Below are 13,742 nucleotides of genomic sequence, written 5' to 3'. Positions count from 1 at the left end.
CTATTTTACTGGAGCATATATTGGTTCGTTTAGGCAAGATTTCGTAACGGTAGGGGGTGAGGGGAATGACATGAAATTCTTAAGACCTAGTACCTCGATCAATCTAAACTATTTTACTATCAACATATATTGGTTTCTTAGGACAATAAAATGAGGATATGTTGGCAAGCATTTTAATAACAAACTATGAAGAAATTTCGAGCAAAATAATAAAAAAGTATTGAAAAAGATTTCGCAATATTTACGTTCTTCTCCTGTTTATTCAAATATAACAATTTTCCTTTCGTTATGACCTCAATTATTATAAAAAAGTACATACTGAATACTGTCTTGTAAACTATCTTCTAATATAAATAAAATAAAGAGTTTGTTAGTGTGTGTGCGGCCTGGGGACCAGACGAGTGGACCGAGAGTTACATTTTGGTCAGGGGTACCTTGGCCCAGGCCCCAGATCAAGACGCAGCAATTTTTTCAAATTTCGAAGCAGTGGGGTCTCATGGGTCTTTTACCTTAACCGGCTTGGGAACCATACAAATTGAGCCTTACCAAATTTTAGTCACGAATACCTTGGTCAAGGCTCCAGACCAGAGTAAACGTTTTTGTTGAAATTCGAACCAGGGGGTCTCAGGGGGGCGTTTACCGGGACATGTAAAAGTAGTAGAAAATGACCGATGTTTTACTATTTATTTATTTAACATTCACCAGATACAGCTCAAAGGCCATTTTGCATTGAATATCCAACAACATTAACAATGGAAAGGATTTGGGAAGGTATCGCCCAGGGCCAGTTTAGTAGGTGCCATCCCGGCATTTGCCTGGTAGGACTGAGGGAAACCCTGGAAAATTTCAATCAGGATGGTAGGCAGCGGGATTCGAAGCCACGACCACCCGAATGCGAAGCCAACGCTCTACCACTTGAGCTATTAGTGTCGAATTCATATTTTCGCGGTCGCTGAAATCAATGGCGAAACTCCAGTCGCATTAACTTCCAAATTCACGCTATTCGGCTCCGGGCCGGGTACACCGGTGGGGGGGTGAGATACCAAGACATATAAATGTAATCCAAAATGACCGATATTAGTGTCAAATCCATAGTTTTCGCGGTCGCTGAAATCAATTGTGACACTTCCATTAGCGATGACTTGCAAGTATGCGGTCCGGGAGTCAGCGGGGTGTGGATACCGAGGCATGTAAAAAATATCCCAAAATGACCGATATTAGTATCAAAACCATAGTTTTCGCGGTCGCTGAGATTAATGGTGATACTCCTACAGGCGTTGACTTCCAAATACAGCCCCTGTGCGAAGCATGTGTATATTCAATTAGTTTTAAGATATATACGTTCCTCTGTCTGTTGAATGAAATGCTACAGAACTTTCTTTCAATATATTTTTCTGTTTTTATTATTCCGTCAACTACTGTAAGTTCCAAATGACAGGTTAAAGGAGCAACAGAAAATTGTCCTTGAAATGACATATTTGATACTGGAAAAATGCGATGACGAAAAGTTATGATTAAAAATGTCCACGCTGTTACACAACGGCACTTACGTTTTCGAAAGCTTGAAATCTCCCTGAGTAGTAGCAGGAATTCTGAGGATTCCATGACTTTTCTTGATTTTTCAAATTCTCTGACTCTTCCAGAATACATCGCTTACCTTGCCACCATATTGCAAGTAATACAAATCTCCTAAGTAAGAGTAAGCAAAAGCCTTTTTAATTTTTAACGCTGATCTTTTTCTGTCATTTCATTTTGTTTTACCCTTCCTTATTTTTTTCATTTCTGGTCTCGAAGGGGGGTCCGGACCCCCAAACCCCCCTTGGCTACGTGCCTGAGTGTTGATTACAGATTTTCTCGTGGAAGAATTTAATTAGACTATAGGTGAAGAGCAGTACTGCAAAAATACATGTAATTCATATTGAGCACGATAGGAGACAATGTTCATTTCAGATTTTCCAGTACGGGGGGATTGAATAAACGATGGGTGAATATAGTACTGTGAAAATTCTGGTAACTCAGATTCAGCACGCTCGGGAAATGCCCTAGAGGGAAATTCTAAGCTCTAGGCCCAAGAGCCACCTCTGTAATCATCACTGACTGCTATTTCAATAATGTGTTTTATGGTCTTATGTCCGTGTTCCCATCCTTTCCCTCTCCCTCCAACTGGATACTTGATACTTTTTCTATTCCAAAGTTTTGTGCTAGTTTTCTACCGAAACCTTGAGTTTTGAACTCTCATCGGTTCCGAGTTAGTTAATTATTTAAGTTTAGGATTCCATTTCTGCATCGAGATTATATGAGACGTAGACTCAAACATTATGATGAAACTCAAACACAGTAATCGTCCAAATTTTTTAAGAGACTCCCACTGGGAATCGAAGTGCAACTACGTGCAGGAAAGGCGCGCGTGATAGCTACTAGAACACCGGAAATGGCGTCACCATTTTTTAGTCTCTTCAAAATTAAAGTGTATTGACATCTTACAAGTTGTATGTACTTGCATTATAAGAAACAAACATAAATTAAAATTATAAGAAAGTCTTAATAAAATCTTTATAATCGTTTAAGAATATGTTGAAAAGGCCAGAAATTTCTCACTCTCTTTCCCTCCCATGTCGTGGTGCTATTTAAAAGTATACTTTAAAAATAATAATAATAAAAAAAAACTCTACAGTCGCACCTACAATATTTAATGGCAAATAGTCTAGTTTTTCTTAATGCATAAGTTTACATTAATTAAATTCAAAAGTTGCATTCTATTTTTTTAAAATTCTATCAAAAGTACCACTATTCGTCTTAGCACTAATAAGAACTATGGACTCGCCTTTATTATCCGTCATTTTCGATTACTTTTAAAATGTCACTCTTTCCGATTCTTCAGGGATCAACTTGAACAGCATGGAAACAGACATTATCCGTATCAGCAACTCACCCGAAAACTATGGATTCAACACGAATATCGATCATTACAATTATTTTAAAATGTCAGCTCTTCCATCCCCACTCCTTGGGATCCTAGGGGTTCCTTACCCTCCCGCGTATTTCTTTCCAGATTGTAAGACATATATGTATCAAGTTAGTTGGAATTAAACCAAGTGTTACATAATTATGTAGGAAAAAATGTTTTAAAATTAATGGAGGTGACTCTTGAACTGGAAGTGGCAGAAATCAACGACTTCCGGTTTAAGATTGATCGCTGTAGAGCAAAAGACGTTAGTAGAAAACTAGAAGCTGTTTCTGAAAATCGAAGTTTCCTAAGAATGCATATTATCTCTGTTCTTAACCTACAACTTAAACAGGAAGTGGTAGCGTTTAACTATTTCCTGTTTTTAACGTTGATTGCTATGGAAGAAAAACTGTAATAGATAACAAATGCTGTTTTCCATAATCGATTAACCGTCCGTTCTCATCTGCACCCTTAACCCTATACTAAAACCGGTAGGGATGCGTTTGAGTCGAGTCGAGTCGAGATTTAAGCCTGTCTCGACTCGTCTCGAGAAAATGTTGTATCGCCTCGTGTCTCTACTCGAAAATATGTTGCTGTCTCGACTCGACTCGACAGTCTGTCTCGACTCGACTCGAATTCGAGTCGAGACAAAATATACGAGTTAAAATATACACACATATCAGCCAGACCATTATGACTACCTACCTAATCGTTAGTATGTCCACCTTTTGGCACGAATAACAACGGCAACGCGTGTTGACATGGTCGCAATGTTCCTCGGTGGGTCGCTGGAGAGAGTTGGCACCACATATGCACACACAGGTCATCTAATTCCCGTAAATTCCGGGGAGGGGGTGATGCGCCCTCACGTCACGTTCAATTGCATCCCAGATGTGATTGATTGGTTTCAGATCCGGGGAGTTTGGGGGCCAGCACATCACTTGGAACTCGCTCCTGTGTTCCTCGAACCACTCCATCACACTCCTGGCCTTGTGACATGGTGCATTATCTTGTCGAAAAAATGCCACTACCGATGGGAAACATGGCCGTCATGAAGGGGTGTACGTAGTCTGCAAGCAGCGTGCGACGCCTCGGCCGTCATGGTGCCTTGCTCGAGCTGCACTAGATACATGGATGCTCACCTGAATGTTCCCCAGATAATAATTAGGCCCCTGCCAGTTTGTCTCCGTCCCGCAGTATAGATGTCAAGGAGCTGTTCCCTTTGAACACGAGGGATTCGCACCCTCTCATCGTCATGATGAAGATGACGTCAGGATTCATCAGACAATGCAACGCTCTGCCATAGTGCCAAGGTCTAGTGGCGATGGTCACGTGTTCATTTCAGTTATAGTTGCCGATTTCGTGGTGTTAACATTCGCCATCGTTAGGAGTGTTCGATGCACTGTGTGTTCAGACTAGTGTTGTGAAGGCCTGTGAAAAAAACGATTTTTTTTAAAGTTTTTCTTACGGTTTTCCCGAGCTGGGGAAAAAACGGAAAATTTGGGTATTATCAGAATCATCATTTTTGTTAATCACAGAATCATTTTAGTTAATATGTTAAATCAAACATATATTTCATAGAGATATCTTCATTGTTCTATGTAAAATTCCGGAAATTTTGAAACCATTAGAAACAGGAAAATATAGTTTAAAAACTCATTTGGTCGCCTGATGCTAGTAATCTTACTTGCTGTAACATGTCTGCAGCATATACAGTGGGAAGTCGAAAATCCGAATTAATTGGGACCACAGGTATTCGGATTTTCAAATTGTTCGGATTTTCGAAAGTGACCAAGAAAATGCCATTTAGGCTTACATGTACTGTACGGTATGTTCTATCGATACAGTGGTTATTCAGTACATACAGTAATTACAATACCGTACGTAAGGCTACTTACGTTTAATGTTTCTGAAGAACTTGCTTGTACTCTAAATAACACTGTTCTTGTAAGTCACACTTAAAACTTACAGGCCTAAGAAAAAGTAAAAATAAAAGTACCTGACAAACAATTACATATAAATGAACTTTTGTAAAAACACTGACTTCACATAACGTCGATGGACATGCTATTGTTTGTTTAACGCTAGCGTTAAGAGAAAATGTAAAAAGCTTCTAGGGACCGCGTTCAGATTTTTGACGTTAGGATTATCGACGTCCTACTGTATATGCAATGTATTTCGTTAACGGAAAAATACTTAAAGCAACAGGTTTTAATTCTACTTTACACACATATACCGCACAAGTGAGTAAATTTGAGCAGCAAGAAATATATTAAGTGAAACTTCCGTTAGTTATTATTACAGACTAGCAGACATTGCCCTACGTGCGGATGTTTCATTTTGAACACAAAGGGCACCAAACTGTCACCAATGAACTTGTGGAGCCCCAAAACTATAAATTTGACATCAATATCGATAATTTTCAATTATCTTTACATGTCACCATCCTCCTTAGAGTACTAATGCTCAAAAAAATTAGGGGTTCAGCTGAAATATCACACAAGACCTTAAGATAGTGTATGAATAAGCTTGTGTTTGACTCATATATATCATACAAGAAGGAATGCTTTAAGATACACTAGAAAAATGGGACACATACTGGTGTTGGGGCACGGAAAACCTTGTTCACATTGTTTATGACACAAGACGGTTATGTGTGCACCTCTCGAACTGCTCACAAACAGGCAAGGCAACAACACTGATTGTTCCTAAATATGTCATATGATCACTTCGAGTAGCCAACAGAGCATCGCACCTGCGTGGCATGGATTCAATCAGATTATCGATGAGTTCTTGGGGGATATTGTGCCACTCATCCAGAAGAGCGACTTCCAGCTCTGGAATGGTTGTTAAATTTACTGGCCTAGCGGCAATTCGTCTGCCAAGCATATCCCAGACATGCTCAACTGGAATGAGATCCGGAGAGCATGCTGGCCACTTCATCCGAGCGATACCCTCAGCATTCAGCATCTCATCCCCTAACCGAGCTGTGTGAGGACGAGTATTGTCATCCATGAAAAGGAACGAATCACCAATGGCACCAGCATAAGGAAGAACAAGAGTTTTCATGATCTCATCCCTATATCTGAGAGCCGTCAAAGAGCCATTTCGGATGATGTGGAGCTCAGTACGCCCACCAATGCTGATTCCTGCCCACACCATCAGTCCACCACCATGATACTGGGATCTTTCTCGCACAAAAATGGGATTGTGTCGTGTTCCACACTCTCTCCAGATGAAAAGACGTCGATTATCAGGCTCTACACTGAATCGAGACTCGTCAGAGAACAAAACATTGCCCCATTCATTGCGTCCCCGCCCACGATGTTCCTCCGCCTACGCTCTTCGATCAACACGGTGTCGTGCAGTTAATGGGATACACACCATAGGCCTACGTGCGTAGAGACCACCTTCTTGAAGGCGATTGCGGACCGTTTGAGCGGATGTTGTGCGTCCTGTTATTGTTCGGAAGGCTTGCAGAGTTGTATTCTGACGCCGGTTTCGATGGGCTGTTAACAAGAGATAACGATCGTCTCTGGCTTTGGTTGCTAGTGGTTGCAAGTGGATTGTTTTGATTTTGGTGTCCCAAACTTATAAGAGGATAAATATTTTCATCGTGCGAAAGTAGCTACTAGGTACCTACATGTCTTCTACGTCTTTGTATTATCTTGTCATATGAAGTCCTATTACTTCCTTACGTTTTTTTCATATCCAGTAAATTACGCTTAATCAGTCATTTGAAGTACTGAAAAAAGTTTTTCATCGTATGTGTGTTTATTAATGTTTATATTTTATTTCAACCACTTCTTTACGAATTTCTCAACGTTGAGGGAAAAAGTGGGAATTTGAGACAGCGTTACCAACTTCTACAGCGCGAAATTCTCAGCTTTTACAAAATTCCGAATATCTCGGTAAGTACTTGACTTATCGACTTCAAATAAACGTGAGAATGCTTCTTATAACATAACAAATTGTCCTATAAATTTTAAACCGTACTGTACTCATGGCCTTTTTGGAGTTATTGCACCATATCCAAACTCGAATTTTGTCTTTTCTGTTATGTCAACACTGTTTAACGGACCCATCTAAACTTGGTGTCAATTTAAACCGTTCTGGCCAATATTTAAATTATTGTGCAAAACTAGTGTGTACCTCCCTCCCTGTGTGTGCAAAAGGCGTTTAAATGTGACACATATTTAACATTATTTCTCGAGAAGTTTGCAACACTGACCTGCGGGTAGTATATCTTTCGTCTTCCTTTTTAGTGTTGAATTAAATTATGAAATACAATTTAGGTCGTTCCATTTAAAAAATCATAACTTTATATTGGGTTGGCAACACTGTTCATATGGTGATGTCAGATAATACGTCTACCAATGTGCCCCTTTGTATAGTTGCTTCGTGCAAAGTTTCGCTTCTCTCTCTCTTTTGGTTTCTCCGTCATCAAGGTTTAACATTATAAATGACGCACCCGGTATATATATTAGCTAAATAGCTAAATATACCCATTCTTCGTATAGAAGTCAAGGCCTGTGGAAGTATTACCCTCATTTCCGCGACTGCGAAAACAATGGAACGTAAACTAAATCGATCATTTTGCATTACTTTTAAATGTCTCGGTATCCTCCGCTCTCCCCTCCCGCTGACTCCCGGCTCGCATACTGCATTTGGTGAATTTGCAAGTAATCACTAATGAAAGTGTCACCATTGATCTCAGCAACCGCGAAAACTATAGATTTGACACTAATATCGGTCATTTTGGATTACTTTTACTTATCTCGGTATCTGCCCCCCACCCGCTGACTCCCGGCTCGCATACTGCATTTGGTGAATTTGCAAGTAATCACTAATGAAAGGGTCACCATTGATCTCAGCAACCGCGAAAACTATAGATTTGACACTAATATCGGTCATTTTGGATTACTTTTACTTATCTCGGTATCTGCCCCCCACCCGCTGACTCCCGACCCACATACATTGTAGCTGAATTTGCAAATCATCGCTAATGGAAGTGTCACTATTGATATCAGCGACCGCGAAAACTATGGATTTGACACTAATATCGGTCATTTTGGATTACTTTTATATGTCTCGATATCTCAACTCCCCTCCCAGCGGTGACCCCCGGCCCGGTGCAGCATAGCATGAATTTGGAAGTTAATGCTATTGGAGTTTCACCATTGATTTCAGCGACCGCGAAAACGATGAATTCAACACTAATATCGGTTATTTTCTACTACTTTTACATGTCCCGGTAAATGTCCCCTGATACTACCCTGGTTCGAATTTTGACAAAATCGTTTAACACTGGTCTGGAGTCTAGACCAAGGTATTCGTGACTAAAATTTGGTAACTCTCTGTAAATTTGTCTGGTTCCCAAGCCGGTTCCGGTAAACGCCCCTCTGAGAGTCCCCTGGTTCGAAATTTGGAAACAACTTTTCGTCCTGATCTGGGGCCTAGGCCAAGGTACCCCTGACCAAAATTTGGTAACTCACGGTCCACTCGTCTGGTCCCCAGGCCCGAACAGACAGACAAACACACAAACAAACTCATTTGTTTTATTTATATTAGACAGCTGAATATGCCCATTCTTCGCATGGGGGCAGTATTTGGAAGACCGCAAAAACTATGAATCTGACACTAATATCGATTATTTTGGATTACTTTTACATGTCTCGGAATCCAACCAGGGTGTCTCAGGGAGGCATTTACAGGGACATGTAAAAGTGGTAGGAAATGGCCGATATTACTGTAGATTTCATAGTTTTCGCGGTCGCTGAAATAAAGGGTGAAACTCTGATCGCATTTCAAATCCGACTGTACGCTCACGTCTTGTAGAGCTTTGCTCCTGAAAACGACGCTAAACTATAATCTAATTTAATATTACTAAATATTAAAAATAATGACTTACCAAGGTGACGTCAAATTGGCAGTCATCAAATCCATTTTATACTTTCACTTAATCCAGTGGATATTAATGTAACAATTACAAGATACACGCGCATATAAATACTCAGAAAAAGCACATACACACGTACATATACACAAATATGAACACTTCAAATCTATTTACATGTGGCGGATTGCGCTGCATCAAGCACTGTTATCTTCGTCATCATGTTCTCATGTACCTGCATTATTTGATTCATCCACAGATTTGTTATTTGTACGCATCATTCATTTTTGTATTTTCGGGAGGGTTCAGGGTTCTTTCTTCATTTAAAGAGTCGGTTCTCTGTATTGGAAAGAGAATCAGGGGAGGAACGCGGAATTTATACTTTATGAATAGATAACATTTTAAGAAATATATACAAAACATGCCGCTTCCGACGCAGCACTGAAGCATTTCTTTTAAGCGGTGTACTCTGACGTTCATACCCCCCCTCTCAAGTTGTAAAGTGAGAAGGGACAGAAACATCCCAGACACTCAGGGATCAGTTGACAATAATAAAACTATGGCTAAGTAAACATCTTCTGCAGAGTCACGTTTTGCTTATTTTTGAACATTTCTGTGAATTCAACAATACAACAGCGGAAATACTAACTGGTTTCATTACTCCAACCATCGTTTCAACTAAAGGATAACTCCCAACGGCCAGTGAGCCATCTAAATTTTCGTTCTTTTTCTGTTCTTCAGAGGAAAGAATGAGAGTTTGCTAAGATGTTAAAGTCAAGATGCTAGATGCTAAATGGGAGTGAATTATGCTAGATCTAGCACCAAGATGCTAGATATGGCTTCACTGGCGGGCTTAGATATTTACAGAAGTTTCTGCGAAAGCATACAAAAAAAGGAAAAAATACAATAGGACAATAGTTTCGATAACATCTGTGTGGTCCTTCGGTAGGCTACACATCCGGTAAGAAGCTCAATCCAAAGAGTAATTTGGACTGCACTCCTAGCCCGCTAACAAGAGACTCGTAGCCGGCTTCTATAGATAATTGAATTCAAATTTTCAAGTATCCATTTACTGAATGCTCATATCGTGTATGCATGCAATTGCAAGCATTATTTAATAAGTAAATAAAGTGCACACACAATTAATTATGTCAGTGATAAACGGTGTTTATTGAAAAAAAACCTCTCCAAACAATGAAGATTAATCTTAGACTGGTGAAATGGTTATCCTTCGTTTTCATTATCATTTGGACATGAAACAAACGCCTGGCAGATATACAACCCCTATATACAACTATGTGATGTTGGAATATATAACTCCTAGAGTATGATGCTTTACTTTTTCAAAAATTTCAGTACTTCTAGTGAATTGAAATCTTGAATTTTACGTCCCACGGTTATGCCGGTTAGGCTAAAGGAGACGGTGATGATGAGAAATGAATGAAATGGTGGAATGAAGAAAGTGGGAGGAAACGGGAGAACCCCGAGAAAACCCACGAGCAAAGTATTTGTCCACCCCAAAGTCCACACGGCGCGAACTGGGATCGAACCAGGGCCCCAAGCACCGGAGGTGAACGCCCTACCAGTGATCCACCGCGCCCCCACAGTACTTCTAGTGTACCCCTATAAATGTAATAAAGAACTAATGGCCATGTTTTTTTTTAAAATAAAAACATTCAATTAGAACTGCACAATTTACACAAAATTTGGAATCGACAAATGAAAACGGCACGTTTCTAGCACTTGTGTGTTCGAGATCTCATTTTTGAAAGGACTGGAGACAAACATATAAACTTTTCTGTGATGAAAAACATATACGCGTAAATCTAGTTTTAATATATAGATAATAATTGGAATAGTTTTATTTTCGAGTGCTATTTTTTAATATTCGCAATATTGAAATTTTTGAACTTACATTATTCGCGTGTTTGAAAAAAAAAGATATATCATTACTAGTAAAATTAACCTAATAGAAACATATTTATTTTTATCAATTTTTCCGGAAAATCGAAAACACCTTATTTTAAAAAACAGGTTCAAAAAATTCCGGAAATTCGACAAGACTAGTTCAGGCACACTTGTACTTTGCCCAGCATTAAACTATGATCTTAGTTCCGACATAGTTCGCTGCCTGTTCTGGCCAGCCTACGACGTTCGACATCTGTAATGAGCTGAGGGGCGCCCAACCCCTCGACATTTGGACGTCTTTTCCCCTTGGTTTCGCCACTTGTTGAAGACAATCACCACAGCACTCCTCGAACACCTGACAAGTCCTGCAGTTTCCAAAATTCTCGTGCCGAGTGTTTCTGAGCGAGTACTTTCTTCAAAATAATATTAAAAATTATAGAAAAATTTTCGAGACAATCGAGTCGAGTCGAGATTTTTACCAGCTGTCTCGACTTGACTCGAGTCTCGACTCGAAAATTCAAGTCAAGAAATACGTTTCACTCGACTCGTCTCGAATTTTACAAAGTGTGTCTCGACTCGAATTCGAGTCGAGTCGAGTCGAGATTCCAGACATGTCTCGACTCGTGCGCATCCCTAAAAACCGCAGGTGGTAGACATCAACCCTTTCCGGTTTTAACGTCGATCACTGCAGAGCAGAGCCCGGTTTTCTACAATCGACTAAGAATACAGTTCATCTTCATCATTTACCCTCTACTAAAACTGGAACTGGTAGATATCAACCTCTATACGGAAGTAGGTTGCAAGACGCAGTTTTCTGCAATCAATTAAGCCCCCCAAGAATATAATTGTGTCACCAATCCAATCCCTCTACTAACGCCGGGAGTGGTATAAATCTACTATCACTTCCTATTTCATTATTAATTAAAAAGTATTGTGTGAGCCTCCTTAATGTCTTCATCAGAGATTATTCAATACAAGTCTTCATCTCACTGAAGGCTTTGCCCTCGGATTCGCAAATTTGTTCGGTCTGACGCTTTACATCTCAAACCTGCAATCATCAGTGTTTGCTAGGCTTACGGCCTTGCACCTCACATACCTGCAAGTATACTGAATTTCAGTTGAAATACCCGGGGGCTTTGGTCCCAGGCCACCGTGTTTGTTCGGCCTATGGCCTTGCACTTTATATAGCAGGAATCATACTAATTGCAGTTCAAATACCACGTTTCATGTCTTCAACTTTACGGGATCCCGAGATATAAACATCTTAATATAATAATAATTGTAATATCCACTTCTATTCTCTTCCAAACCCTTTCTTCCCTTCTAGATCACAATCAAACACGCTGAAATATGTATCTAATTATTGGGATTACAGAGTAAGATTTATAATAATATTGTACAGTTAGTACTTTGGGTCATCCCGTCCGTTACTCCGCACGAAACTCTTGAACGAAACTGAATTTGACTTGTTTTTTGCAATTGATAGCTAAAGTAATTATCGTGAAGGAGTTCGTTAGTAGAGGATCAGAAACCATGAGTGGTAGAAATAAACCATTTTTGCTTTTAATGTTGACCCTGGAAACCAAAAAGGGTAATAGATAGCAAGAAACGGTTTCCGGCAGTCGAATTAGCATCCCAAGAATACCTTTCAACTCCATCGTTAATACTGTATTGAAATAGAAAGTGGCAGAAATAAACAAGTTCCCGCTTTAACATTGAATGGGGAAAAACGGTAATATATAGCGAGAAGCAGTTTTGGGAAATCGACTAAAAGATTCCAAGAACACCTTTCATTTCTATCCTTAACACTTTGATAAAACTAGAAGCGGTAGAAATCAACAATTTTCGGTTTACTTTTCATTACTGTGGAGCAAAAGTTGTAATAGATAGGGAAAAGCTATTTTCGACAATCGACGGAGCATCCCAAGAATACATTTTGTCTTTCCATAACACTCTAATAAAATCAGAAATGACAGGGTGTCTACTAAAATTCCAAAATGAAATTTCATGACCTTTTCTTTAACAAACCATTAAATTTAGTAACATTTTCAAAAGCGAATTTGAGTGCTACTTGGACCAATTTTCACGCACGTGATAGAAGCGTGCTTTACTTGTGATTTGATAGCGTCTAAAACCATATGCGTTTTTGGTGGTGAATTTTGACATTTTATAGAACAACATTTACAAGTTTGTACTTATATTTGTAGAGATAAAATGAATCGTGACCCAAAAGCAAAATTTCTTGACTTTCATGACCATTTTCTGATTTCGTGACTTTCTTTAATCCTTTTCGTGACCGATAGGCACATTGGTAATCCAGTATGACTTCCAGGTTCAATGTCATATACATAGAACATGACCTATAAGAGACAGCGAGAAGAGTTATTTTTTTTAAATGAGTTATCGTTCTTAAAATAGGTAGCGTTCTTAAAATACCATCTCTTCTTTTACCCTGTAATCAAACGTAATTATTAGAAATGAAACACTTCAGGTTTAAACGTTCATCATTGTACAGTCTTGTTCAAGAAATTTTGACCACTCGCCCTGCTATGAAAGATGATATTCTTGCAACCGCAAAAGGAAATTATAATGCTGTGGCTCTAAATAGGGATGCGCACGAGTCGAGACATGTCTCGAATCTCCACTCGACTCGACTCGAATTCGAGTCGAGATTCCAGTCAAGACACACATTATAAAATTCGAGACGAGTCGAGACAAACGTATTTCTCGACTCGAATTATCGAGTCGAGACAGCTCGTTAAAATCTCGACTCGACTCGAATGTCTCGAAAATCTTTCTATAATTTTTACTATTATTTTGGAGAAAGTACTCACTCAGAAACACTCGGCACGAGAATTTCGGAAACTGCAGGACTTCGTTCGAGGAGTGCTGTGGTGAGTGTCTTCAAAAAGTTGCGAAACCAAGGGGAAACGACGTCCAAACGTCGAGGGGTTGGGCGCCCCCCACCTCATTACATATGTTGGACGTCGT

The sequence above is a fragment of the Thermobia domestica genome, chromosome 9 (genome assembly GCF_964235325.1).
Source record: "Thermobia domestica chromosome 9, izTheDome1.hap1.1, whole genome shotgun sequence".
NCBI lineage: Eukaryota > Metazoa > Arthropoda > Insecta > Zygentoma > Lepismatidae > Thermobia > Thermobia domestica.
Note: the sequence above shows the minus strand (reverse complement) of the source record.